Source organism: Myotis nattereri (assembly GCF_964212035.1).
Source record: "Myotis nattereri genome assembly, chromosome: 9".
Classification (NCBI taxonomy): domain Eukaryota; kingdom Metazoa; phylum Chordata; class Mammalia; order Chiroptera; family Vespertilionidae; genus Myotis; species Myotis nattereri.
The window spans coordinates 79626440-79640487 of record NC_138084.1 but is presented as its reverse complement, the minus strand read 5'-3'; positions in this window follow the sequence as shown (position 1 = coordinate 79640487).

Sequence of the window (14048 nt, the reverse complement as noted above, 5' to 3'; positions counted from 1 at the left end):
ATTTTTGTGCACCGGGCTTCTAGTTAAAACAATAACAAAACAATGCCAATGCAATACAGCAATAAGTGAGAAATCAAACTACAGTAATGTTTTTCTACTAAATGAAAGTTTCTTTTGCTCATTTACTCATGGTCCTCGGACTTGGCTATGCAAGAATTTGCAGAAGCCTGGCAGCTGACCAACGCTAGCACCGCCAGAAACATGACTGAGGGAGTAGCTTCCACATCTTGCTTTTCTACCATCTGCTGGGCCTAAGTTGTTAACTTCTCCAGCTGACCCCATGCTGGCATTTCAGTCCCTTGTGTAGCCTTCATTTTCTTCTTTTTCCTGCTTTGCTGTCATCGGGGCAACTCTCAGTCTTTTGAATGAAGGGACAAGAAGCTTCTCTGGGTCCATGGTGGTGACGCACATAATGCTCTGGCACCCAAATTGGCTGTGCTGCTCCTTCTGGAAAGATACAAAACACAACCTCTTCCCCACATCATTACTGAATCTGGTAAAACTCTTGTCTGGTTTGTGCATCCTTCCACCAGGCTAAGTCAGCGGAGGCTATTGCACTGGAGGCCCGATGCCTTTCGGCTGCTCTGTGTAGCAATTCAAAAAATTTAAAGTATAAAGAGCATGACTGAGTTTGTTTTGAGGTGACACATAACATCCGTCTCCCCCTTTCTGTTTTAGTAATTGCATTTTAAGAGTATGATTGGCTCTTTCCACTATTGCTTAACCTTAGGGGTTGTAAGGGATATCAGTTTTATGACCAATTTGATATTGCTGACAAAAATGCTGAAAAGCAGAGCTAGCATATGCGGGTCCATTGTCTGTCTTTAGCTCTAAGGGAGGACCTAGTACCGCAAAGGTGGCTAAGCAATGATTAATTACATGCTTGGCACTTTCCCCTGTTTGGGGAGTCGCAAAGATAAAGTGGGAGCAGGTATCTATATTGACATGTACCCATCTATGCTTACCAAATTCTGGTACATGGGTGACATCCATTTGCCAGATTTGATTAGGTTTAAAACCCCTAGGATGAACCCCCAACGATTGTACAGGGCAATGAATGACACACTGAGAGCACTGCTTAACAATTTGATGAGCTTGCTCCCAAGAAATACGGAATTGTTTGCACAAAGAAGCAGCATTTTGATGATGCAAAGCAAGGGAGGACTGGGCAAGAAAAAATGGGGTAGCCTCTTGCATTACAGCAAGGAGGCGATCAATAGCGTCATTGCCTATAGCTAACGGGCCAGAGAGACCTGAATGAGATTGGATATGACCAATAAAGCAGGGAAATTGTCGTTCTCTAATGACTTTTTGAAGGTTGAAAAATAAATGAAAGAGTTCCTCTGAATTAGTGTGCCCTCTAGTAGCCGTTTCAATAATTTTGGCCATACTTACCACGTAGGCACTATCACTATATAGGTTAATGGGCTCCATAGCAAAATCTGTCAAGGCATAAAAAAGAGCTTGTATTTCTACCCGTTGTGCTGAAATATAAGAGGTTTGAAGGACCTTTGCACCTCTGCTGCAGTAGATCCAGCCTTTCCAGAACTGGATCCATCTGTAAAAATGCTTAATGCCTGAGGTACAGGTTGTGGCTTCACTATCTTTGGGAAGGTAAAGGTAGTAACTGAGAGAAATTGTAAAACCTTATTTGCTGGGTAATGGTTACCAACCTGTCGAGAAATTAGCAAGTGCAATTTGCCAATTTGTTGATTGTTGCCAGAGCCGGTGTTGCTGTATAGCTGCAAATGGCACTACAATAAGGTGAGGGTCTCGGCCCACTCACTGGCCTGTTCGAAGGCGGGCTCAAGCTGTTAGCTGGGAAACTGGATCGTGGAAAGGAGTCAATACCTTAGTTGGAGAATGAGCTAAATATAGCCATTCAACAACTCCGGGAGCTTGCCAAATGACCCCAGTGGGTGTATGTGTAGTAGGGAAAATTAAAACCTGTAAAGGAAGGGAGTAATCAGTTCTAGGAAGCTGTGCTGAAGTGAAGGGATCCTCAACTTTACGTAAGGCTGTCTTGGCTTCTTCTGTCAAGCAGCGTGGGGATGACGGAGATGAATCTCCCCTGAATATATGAAATAAAGGGCTGAAGTCAGCAGTGGTTAATTTTAAAGCAGGTCGAACCCAGTTAATATCTCCTAATAATTTTTGGAAGTCATTTAATGTAAGTAAAGTGTCAGTCCGAATTTGAATTTTCTGAGGTTTTATTGTTTTTCCCTCAATAATGCTGCCAAGATAAGAAAAAGGAAATGTTCTTTGGACTTTTTCAGGTGCTATGCATGATCCAGCACAATGCAGGGGACCCTGCAGATCTATATTCAGCCGTGGGCAAACTACGGCCTGCGGGCGTTTGAAATGAATAAAACTAAAAAAAAAAAAAAAGACCGTACCCTTTTATGTAATGATGTTTACTTTGAATTTATATTAGTTCACACAAACACTCCATCCATGCTTTTGTTCCAGCCCTCCGGTCCAGTTTAAGAACCCATTGTGGCCCTTGAGTCAAAAAGTTTGCCCACCCCTGATATAGATAGTATTTAGATGCCTTTCATTTTCATGAGCTAAGAGGATGTCATCCATACAGTGAACAATATAAGCCTCAGGACATTTGTTCCTTATAGGATGTATGGCTGTGGCCACAGAATCCTGACATCAGGTAGGACTATTGGCCATGCCCTGAGGCAATACTTTCCATTGATACCTCTTTATGGGCTCCTTAAAATTTATTGCAGAGGTAAAAAAACAAAGGAACTCTTGCCTTTTGCAACAGCATGGATGGAACTGGAGAGCATTATGCTAAGTGAAATAAGCCAGTCAGAGAAAGATAAATACCACATGATCTCACTCATTTGTGGATTATAGAGAACAACATAGACTGATGAACAGGGACAGACCCAAAGACTGAGAAACAGCGATCAGGCTATCAATCCCCAGAAGGAAAGCAGGGGAGGGCGGGGGTAAGGGGAAGAGATCAACCGGAGGACTTGTATACATGTATATAAGCCAAACCAATGGACATGGACAACAGGGGGATGGGAGCATGAGTGTGCAGGGTGGGGGGAAGTTGGGGTTAATGGGGGGGGGGATGAGGACACATTTGTAATACCTTAACTAATAATAAAAAAAAGAAAAAAAATTATTGCAGAGACACTAAATGCAAATCTTTTGCAATCCTCAGGATGGAGAGGAACAGTAAAAAAACAGTCCTTAAGATCTAGTACCAATAAGTGATATTTCAATGGAATACCTGCTGGGGATGGTAACCCCCACTGAAGGGGCCCCATAATCTCCATGGTTTTATTAATTGCCCTTAGGTCTTGCAATAGTCCATTTACCAGACTTTTTCTTTATTACAAATATGGACGTGTTCCATGGACTGTGAGTGGGTTCAATATGCCCTGCCACAAATTGTACTCGAACCAATTCCTGTGCAGCTAGGGGTCATTGATCAACCCAGACGGGTATCCACAAGCCAGGCAATTTTAGCTGCTGTACGCTGGGTCGGAGAGACAATCTAGCCCCCTATTGGAAATTCTGGTAACCTAATCCGTGCCTCCCCTTTTGAGTGGACTTTGGGATAGATAAATGCTTCCCTTGCTGATTCTTTCCTAGCCCTCTTAGGGGGTGAAATCTTTGAGTAAGCATTTGAGATGTCACAATGGAACTAGGACTTGTTATTAAAACTCCCATCTGCTCTAGTATAACTCGACCCTATAGGTTAACAGGCAAATGTTGCAATACATGAGGCTGAAAATAGCCTGTATTTCTATTTGGATCTTCCCATCGAAGGAGCTGAGCACTCTGCAAGGGCTGAGTAACAGGTCCTACTCCTTGCAATTCAGAAGCCGTGGGTTTAACTGTGGCAAACGAGGGCATTTTGCTAAAGACTGTAATACTAGAAAACAGAAGTCAAAGGGCTACAGGGAGTGGAAACAAGCAGTCCGGACTATGTCCAAGATGCAGGAGAGGAAAGCACTGGGCAAATGAATGCCACACCAAGACGGATGCTGATGGTAATCCAATACCCCCTAGGCAGGGGAACTTCAAGCGGGGCCAGCCCCGGCCCCACCAAACAGTAGGGGCCTTATCCTTAACCCCACTACAGCCTTTCCAGCCTGCTCAGTCCCAAAACCAACGTTCGAAACCTCTACTGTGCCACCCCAGGAAGCGCAAGACTGGGCCTCAGTCCCACCTCCCGATAGGTACTAACCCAGGCCTGCGGCCAATGTCTGGAAGCAATGACTGACACATCAGCTCCAGTATCTATAACCCCTTTAAAAGGTTTCCCATTAACCCTTAGTTCTAACTCAGGCCGGCCCTGCTTAACTAATCTTGCCCAGTATACCGCGTCACTGGACCCAAAGCCCGCTGCACCACGGGGCTGACCGGTTAAAGGCCACCTTTCTGGGTAGTAGGGCAGAAGGAGAATTTGTGCTATTTCTGTTTCTGGTAGGACCTGAACTATAGTATTAATTGTGTGTGCCATTACTTTAATTTCTCCAGTATAGTCCTGGTCTCTCACCCCGGGCAGAACTTGAAACCCTTTCAATGTTAAACTGCTCCTCCCTAAAATTAGTCCCATGACTAATTAGTCCCATTGCCACTCTGGTGGCAATGGCCTGAGGCCCCATCTCCGGGGTTAGTACCTATCGGGAGGTGGGACTGAGGCCCAGTCTTGCGCTTCCCGGGGTGGCACAGTAGAGGTTTCGAACGTTGGTTTTGGGACTGAGCAGGCTGGAAAGGCTGTAGTGGGGTTAAGGATAAGGCCCCTACTGTTTGGTGGGGCCGGGGCTGGTCCCGCTTGAAGTTCCCCTGCCTAGGGGGTATTGGGTTACCATCAGCATCCGTCTTGGTGTGGCATTCATGTACCCACTGCTTTCCTCTCCTGCATCTTGGACATAGTCCGGACTGCTTGTTTCCACTCCCTGTAGCCCTTTGACTTCTGTTTTCTAGTATTACAGTCTTTAGCAAAATGCCCTCGTTTGCCACAGTTAAAGCATCCCCCTTTCCTTTTCTGCTGACCAGCAAACAACACCTCCTTTAATGTGGCAGCTAACACTGCTCCTTGAACGTAGGCTGGTCCAGTGTCAACACAAACACAGATGAAATCATGTATAGTCCCATTCTTCCTGTAGGGAGGTAAAGCCTCTTGACATACTCTATTTGCATTTTCAACAGCTAATTGTTTCACGAGTATCATTCCAGCCTCAGGGTCAGCCACAATCCTGATATGGCTCCTCAGGACCTTGCCTAATTTTGCTTATGTCTAAAGACTTTTCCCCTTTTGTTGGCACTTGCCTCCAGGTTTTGGTGACATATATTTATCTGCTGATAAGCTCGCATGAGGTATACTAACTGAGCTTGCAAAGTCCCATGAGGCCCAGTGCCCATGAGCATATAAATTGTCATGGGTACCCTGAGTGTGGTCTCTGCTGGCCTGCTCCGCACTAAACTCTGCCCAATTAGACTTCCATAGTAAGTAATCTCCAGGTAAAAGAAGCCTACTCGACAGTATTCCAGTCACTAGGAGCCATAGCTTCCTCAGATACTGCATCTAGTAACCCCAGCGCAAAGGGGAAGGTTGGTCCATACATAAGACAAGAAGTCCTCAACTCCTTCAAAGTCTTAAAAGGTATAGACTGATGGCCTCGGAGCATCTGGCCTGGATTCTGAGGACCAGGCTGCTCAAATACAGGATATAAACTGAATCCTGACGTGTCTTCCCCAGCCTGCCTGGCCTTTACGAGTCTGCTGGCGTAGAGACAAAGGCACCATTCTTGTTTCTGCGTGTTTAGGGGGTAAAAGGAGAGGCTATGAGCAACAGTGAGCTCCCCAAATGTTTGCACCAGACCCCATCACCCCAAACCTGCCACGCTGTTCCCTTGCTTCCTCCAATCCTCGTTCATATTTGGGAGGAAGCGCATCGTCCGGAGGGCTCCCTCCCACAGGAGCTGCAGCCCCAGGGACTGGAGGAGGCAGCAGAGGCGCCGATGGTACAGGTGGAGTCGGAAGCCTCTGGTAGCCTTCCCCCACCTGTCTTGATTCCCCTGCCATATTCATCCACTCCCTTTCTGGAGTGGGCTCTAGGCAGTTCCGAATTAGGGACCACAGACTGAAAGCAGAGGCAGGCATTTCCTCTGGACCTTCAGCGATATAATGATCTCTAAGTTGTTTTCCTACCTTCTCCCATGCCTCTATATTTACCTTTCCTATCTCAGAAGATCATGGGCAGGTTTAACTTATAAACTCCAGCAAATCGAAGAGCTGTTGATATCTCACAGAACAGCCCCGTGCTTGGAGCATAGCCTTAAGCATGGATACATATAATTCTTTTCCTGTGATCCTGAATTTCCCATGTTTTACACCTAGTTATTACTGAACTTCACTCCTTACCTTCTTTCTTGTTTTTCGCACATGCTTCACTGGAACGTCCTTTCACCTGACAACTGCAGGTCTCCCGAACTCAGGCCCCATGTTGGGCGCCACATGTGCCGTGCCAGCTCAACCAAGGGTTCGAAAGCCTGAGTGAGGGCGGCGAAAGATGGAGAAATGACAAAGAGAATAAGCTGGGTCTAGGTGGATCTTCCTGTGCCTGGCTGAGGCCTCACAGAGAGATCCAGAGGCAAGCTGAGCCTTTATTTTATAGCCAGAGGTAAACCAGGTAGTGGTCACCATAGGTACAATGTTCTTGTGAGTTTCACTTCTTTTGGCAGCACTTGCTGCATCTCCCACAGCCCATTAGCTACCCAGATAAGATCTAGGGAGCTCATAAGGTCAAGCCTAATTATGCTAAGAGGGCTGTGCCCTCTAAGCTGGGACTTGTTTGTGGCTTTGCCAACAGGTCAGTCTGAGGCTTAACCCTATAGCAGCTCCCTACAATCCCCCAGTGTGGGGCATACAGGAGGCAGCCAATCAATGATTTTCTCTCATCATTGATGTTTCTATCTCTCTCTACCTCTTCCTTCCTCTCCGAAATCAATATAAATGTTTTTTTAATAAATAAAATCAGTAAATAAAAAATAAAAAACAAATAGCCTGGCCGGTGTGGCTCAGTGGTTTAGCATGGTTCTATTCCAGGACAGGGCACATGCCTGGGCTTTGGGTTCAATCCCCAGTAGGGAGTGTGCAGAGGGCAGCCGAATGATGATGTTTCTCTTATTGATGTTTCTATCTCTCCATCCCTCTCCCTTCCTCTCTCTCTAAAAATCAATAAAAACATATAAAAAACCAGACAACCAAATAAGCAAAATATAATGTACAAGATATTGTTAAATTATGGTATGTCCATATTAATCTCCATTAACAATCATATTGTGAATGACCACTTATTGACATAGATGTATACATATGATGTACTCTTCAAATGATAAATTGGGTTACTAAACAGCTTGATCACATAAAAATAAATTTGTAAAAAATTATGTAAAATTATGTAAATATATGCCTAGAAAAAATATGGAAGAATATACAAATGTTAATGGTGGAAAAATATATAATCATATATATTTTGCTTATCTGTGTTTTATACTTTTTGTGCATTGAACTCTTTTAAATATTAACAAAATTAAAAGCTATTTATTGATGTTAGCTAATATTTTAATAGACAGAACTTTCTACTCAAAAATGGCAGGCACTCTTAATTCTATCCATAGATCCCTGTCACCAGAAGCTTAGCTATGTGGGCTGTTCACCTTGACCTTAAGCAAGATTGCCATTCCTCAGTCACTTTCACAGTCCAGAGACACCTGTATAAACAGTCTCACAGAGATCTCTATTCTGCAACGCCCTCTTTGGGAAAGCTCTATTTTCCATGCGAGTCCGTGCACTTTCTGTTTCTGATGACGATGAGTATGTGACTGGCTGAACGTCCCCTTCGTGGGCGTCCAGAAAACCCAAAGCCAGTGTGAAACTCACTGACCACAGTGTGGCCTTCCTGCTGCCTGGGCTTGTGTCCTTCAGGCCTTGTGCTTTGTCAGGCCCTCATTTTCTGCTATTCTTCTTATTTTCACTGGTCCAGGGAGTCTCCTCTCTCCCTCTCCCTCCCTATCATCATCATCATCATCATCATCATCATCTCTATTTTCCTGACAGCAGCCTCCCATCTTTGGGGATGAGGAACGGTACAAACAAACAGAAACAAACAATTCAGAGCCTTATCTTTGTGGGCACAACATTGCTATGTTGACTTAGAGTGCACTCCGTCCATTTGTGGTATTGACTCCTTTTCGTGGTATCGCGTCCACGTCACTGGTCCCCGAACTGTTGCACCACCGGCGGGTGTTGGTGACACAAACATCCAGCCGTGGGGCGTTTGTCAGGCAGGAAGGGTCATGGCCTGTGGAGGGTAAACAAGCCTTAGCGACAAGGCTAACGACCTAAAGACCCGGTGCTCTGGCCTCAGCTTGAGTGGGTCCTGCCTCTGGAGGGGACAGGAGCGGAGGAGAATGGAGGGGCGTCCCATTTACGTGTGCGATGGGACAAGGAGGGAGAGGTGGACTCCATTCCCCGTGAAGACTTGGCAGCGGCCCCTGGGTGTGGCTGTCCTCCCCTGGCTGGCCCTGAGCTACCGTTCCATGCCCAGATGGACCCTGGCTTCCCTGCATTTCAACAGCCCACTCTCCCAAACCATGAAGCCCTTGGGGTGAGGGGAATAGGATCTGGCTTCCTACTGAGCAGTGCGGGTCCCTGGCTTCTCCCAGGAAGGAGTGTAGAGACTCTGTTTTGGTTCCAGTCCCCAGCGCAGGGTTCCTTCAGACACACTCAGGACTGGCCCAGGGCAAGACCCTGAGCGAGTCACTGAATCTCTCCGAGCCTCAGTCTCTCTGTACGTAAGATGATAACACCATCTCCCTGGAGGTTTGGCTTGAGCATCACAGATAATGTTATGCCCAGATTTCAAGACCCCCCACAGAACCACCAGGGAGCGCTGAGTCCGATGCAAAAGCATAGAGTCTTTTATTCAAGCCCGGGCTTGGTCCCCCTCTGCCTCCATTACTGGATGCGAGAGAGAGCCCCGAGTCCCAAGAGAACAAAGAATTTATAGGGCTTGGGTTTGGGGGGTGGAGGCACTTGGTCGATTCCGGTTGGTTGAGTGAGGGCCGGGGGCTAGTTTTCCTTGCTTTCCCATTGGCTGAGATAAGGGCAGGCTGAGTAACTGATACATTCTGTGGCTTTCCTGGGAGAGGAGTTAGAGACACAGCTATCAGTTCCGTTCTGTTCTTTCACTATCAGTTCCGTTCTGTCCTTTCGTTAGGGACACAGCTATCAGTTCCATTCTGTCCTTTCAATATTAAAGAGCAGTACCGGGAGCACGGTGGCACCCAGTGCAGGGGGACTGCTATCATGCCTTTGCTCCCCCTCCCAGCGAGATCCTTCCTGAGCTGCAGAGCACTGGGCATCCCCACTCTCCCACGGCCCTCTCCCCCCTCTCCCCCCTCTCCCACCCCCTCTCCCCACTCTCCCACAGCCTCTGGAGCAAGCTCCTCCGCCTTTGGCCTCCCAGAGCGCTCCTCCTGTCCCACCTGCACTGGCACCCGGCCTTGCCCCATGCCGCTCCCTAGTTTCTCCCGCAGCCCTGGGGCGGCTTAGCCTCAGGCAGGCCTCTGACCTGCCTGCCTGCCTGGTTGCCCCTAACCACTCTGCCTGCCAGCCTGCTTGCCCCCAACTGCCCCCAACCGGCCTTCTCACCCCCAACTGCCCTCCCTGCCAGCCTGCTTGCCCCAACTGCCACCCCCCTGCTGTCCTGATCACTCTCAACTGCCCTCCCCTCCTGGCCTGATTGCCCCTAACCGCCTCTGCCTCATCCCCGCCACCATGGCTTTTTCCGGAAGGATGTCTGGAAAGTCTCCCAGAAGGTCTCCTGGTTTAATTAGCATATTTCCCTTTTATTAGTATAGATTGAGGCCCTCTACCATGTTACAAGCAATGTTTTAAGCACAGGAAATATGGCAGTGAATAAGACAGGCTAAACTACATATAAAAATACTAGAGACCCGAAGCACAAAATTTGTGCAAGAGTAGGCCTTCCTTCTCCCAGCTGCCAGCACCAGCTTCCTTCTGGCTGCCAGCAGGCACCTGGGACCTGGGCTTCCCTCGCAGCCCCAGCTTCATCCAGAAGGTCATCCAGAAGGACGTCCAGAAGGACGCCTCGTCTAATTAGCATATTATGCTTTTATTATTATAGATTTTACATTAGGTTGAATTATATGAAATTGCCAACATGTGACCAAATTTTAGTTATAGAAAAGCTAATCTTATGTGATTTAAATATATGTGTATTTGAATATGTATACACACATATTTATAAATGCATATAAAATTACTAATGCATTTTCAATTACCTAAATATTTACTAATTTTACTGTTTGTTGCTTCCAAGTCTATTTGTACCTACTTCTCTCTGGGCTCTGCTTCCTTTTCAGATCCTTCATAGTTCTTTCATTGAGGATCTGTGAATGACATACTCTCTTAGTCTTTCTTTAAAAGTAACTTGTTACTATTGAATAATAGTTTACCTAAATATAATTCTTGGTTTGCCATAAACTCACCTTCAGCCTGTTAAAGACATAGTCCTGATAAGTCAGCTGTCAGTTTAATTATTTTCATTTGTAGATAGTCTTCTCAGTTATGATACTCTGTCTTGGATGTTCTGCAGATTCATGATGAGGTGTCTGCTCTGGATTTATTTTATTTTTAAAACTAGAGGCCCGGTGCACAAAATTCGTGCACTGGGGGTGGGGGTGGGGCTGTCCCTCAGCCCAGCTTGCACCCTCTCCAATCTGGGACCCCTCGGGGGATGTCTGACCGCAGGTTTAAGCCTGATCCCAGCAGTCAGACATCCCTCTCACAATCCAGGTCTGCTGGCTCCTAACTGCTCGCCTGCTTGCCTACCTGATTGCCCCTAACTGCTTCTGCCTGCCAGCCTGATCACACCCTAACCACTCCCCTGCCAGCCTGATTGATGCCTAACTGCTACCCTACAGGCCCAATCACCCCCAACTGCTCTCCCCTGCCAGCCTGGTCATCCCCAACTGCCCTCCCCTACTGGCCTGATCACCCACAACTGCACTTCCCTACTGGCCATCTTGTGGTGGCCATCTTGTGACGACGTGGGGAGACAATCTTTTGGTGGCAATCTTGTAATGACATGGGGCAGCCATTTTGTGATGACATGGGGGCAGCCATCTTGTGACAACATGAGAGAGTGCCTAGGCTTTTATTATTATCCTATCTAATAAAGAGGGAATATGCTAATTGGCCCTCATGCCATTGCAAAGATGGCAGCGCCCATAGCCAATAAGGAGGGTATATGCTAATTGACTGCCCCACCCTCAAAGATGGTGACACCCACAGCCAATAAGGAGGGAATATGCAAATTGCCTGCCACACCCTCAAAGATGATGCCCACAGCCAATAAGGAGGGAATATGCTAATTGACTGCCCCACCCTCAAAGATGGCAGCACCCACAGCCACAAGATGGTGGCTCCCAGTCCCCTCAGCCCCACAGGGGCAGCAGGCTCCCAGCAAGGCCGGGCCCACCCCCAGGTGAGCCCAGCCACTCTGCACACCTGCCTCTGGAGTCCCCCAGTCCCCTCAGCCCCCCAGCTGCCCAGGGCTGCCCGAGGCTTAGGTAACCAGGGCCAGCTGAGGCTTGCGCTGCCAGCAGTGGCAGCAGCAGGGGTGTGTTTGGGCGCTGCCTTCCCCTGATCGCCTCCCACCCCTGTGGGCTCCCGGACTGTGAGAGGGGGCAGGCCGGGCTGAGGGGCCCCCTCCAGGGCATGAATTTTCATGCACCGGGCCTCTAGTAGATATATATTTATTGATTTTAGAGAGGAAGGGAGAGAGAGATAAACATCAATGATGAGAGAGAATCATTGATTGGCTGCCTCCTGCATGCTGCACACTGGGAATAGAGCCCACAACCCGGGCATGTGCCATGATCGGGAATTGAACCATGACCTCCTGGTTCTTGGTCAATGCTATGCTGGCTGGGCTGGATTTGTTTTAGTACAGCCTACTCAACACTCAGGATGCTTCCTGCAACTGAGGATTTAGGTCAGATCTTCAACTTTACAAATGTCTCAGCCCTCATCTTTTGAACATTGCCTCTTCCAAGGTCTCTTTGTTCTACCATTGCTGCTGGTGTGTTCTGAGATGGGATCCAGAACCTGCTGCCACACTGAATAAGATGGCTGCATCACCATTTACACTTGAGTTATTGGCAGGTGAGACTGAAGGAGAACAATTTGCAAAAGTTTTACTTACTATTTGGAGTGAGGAGTCACTGATGTTTCTTTAAAGAATATTCACAAGAAAAAGACTGTCTATGGGCAATTCTCATTTGGTGCCTATTGAGTTCTTATTTGAGATCCATGTACCTGTTTAACTCATGTTGTTATAACAAAACTGATGCTACCTTTTCGTTATAGAATAAGGTACCTTTTAATCTTTACAAATATACATTTTAAGATTCTTTTTACTCTATGTCCAGGTTATATCAGCAGTTCTTGGATTTAAAAAAAAATAAAGGGTAACTCTCTTCTAAATATGCAGCTGGTTGTGATCACCATGACACTAAGCAGCAGAGAAAGAGTGGAGAAAATGAAAGCGCCAACACATTCATGAGGAAATAATCTGGTTCAAAATACTTCATAGGGCCCAGTCGTCATGGCTCCGTGGCTGAGTGTCAACCTACGAACCAGGAAGTCACTGTTCCATTCCCGGTGAGGGCACATGCCTGGGTTGTGGGCTCGATCCCCAGTAGGGGGTGTGCAAGAGGCAGCCGATCAGTGATTCTCTCTCATCACTGATGTTTCTATCCTCTTTTTCTCCCTTCCTCTCTCTAAAAATAGTGATTTAAAAATATATAAATCACTCCATCTACATGTTAAGCTGATTTCTTCTGTACATATAAACTTTTAGGGAATTTGATGTCCAGTCCAAAGACAAGTCAGAAATGTTTAACCTGGATCCAATGATAAGGAAACAGTCAAATCCAGAACATTTTACAAGACAGCTTCCCTGTACTCTTCAAAAGAAGTCAGTGTCAAAGACTGGGGAGTACTGTTCTAATTGAAAAGAGGTAACAGAGACATAACAACCTGATGAAAAATATTAGATCCTGAATTTTAAGAGAAAAAAGAAGAAAACAGCTAAAAAGGCATTTTGGGGAAATTAGGGCAACTTGAATATGTAGTACATATTAGATGATATTGAAGAATTATCTTGATTTTCATAAGCGTGATAATGATATTGTATTGATGGAAAAGTGTCCTATTGCCCAGCCATTGTGGCTCAGTGGTTAAGCACTGACCCATGCACCAAGAAGTCACAGGTTTGATTCCCAGTCAAGGCTCATCCCTGATTTGCAGTCTTGAACCCCAGCAGGGAGCCTGTAGGAGGCAGCTGATCGATGTTGATGTTTCTCTCTCATCAGTATATCTATCTCCCTCTTCTTCTCCTCCTGTCTCTCTACAACAAGTAAAATAAAATAAAACATATGATTTTTAAAAGTGTCCTTATTCTTTTTTTTAAAATATATTTTATTGATTTTTTACAGAGAGGAAGTGAGAGAGAGAGTTAGAAACATCGATGAGAGAGAAACATCGATCAGCTGCCTCCTGCACATCTCCTACTAGGGATGTGCCCGCAACCCAGGTACATGCTCTTGACCGGAATCGAACCTGGGACCTTTCAGTCCGCAGGCCGACGCTCTATCCACTGAGCCAAACCGGTTTCGGCTAAAAGTGTCCTTATTCTTAAGAGATATATGCTGAAGTATTTAGGGTGAAATGTCATGCTCTCTACAATTATTTCAAATGGTTCCACACACAAGCACATAATACATACACATATACAAATACCTCCAACCAACTCAAACATTTAAAAAATGATCACTAGAGTGTAGAGTGGGCTTCTGGTCAAGATGGGAGTGTAGGTTAATGGGGTACTCATGTCCTCTCACAAACGCATCCAGAATACAACTAAACTACAGAACCATTACTCAGAACCACCTAAAATCTAGCTGAACGAAGTCCTACAC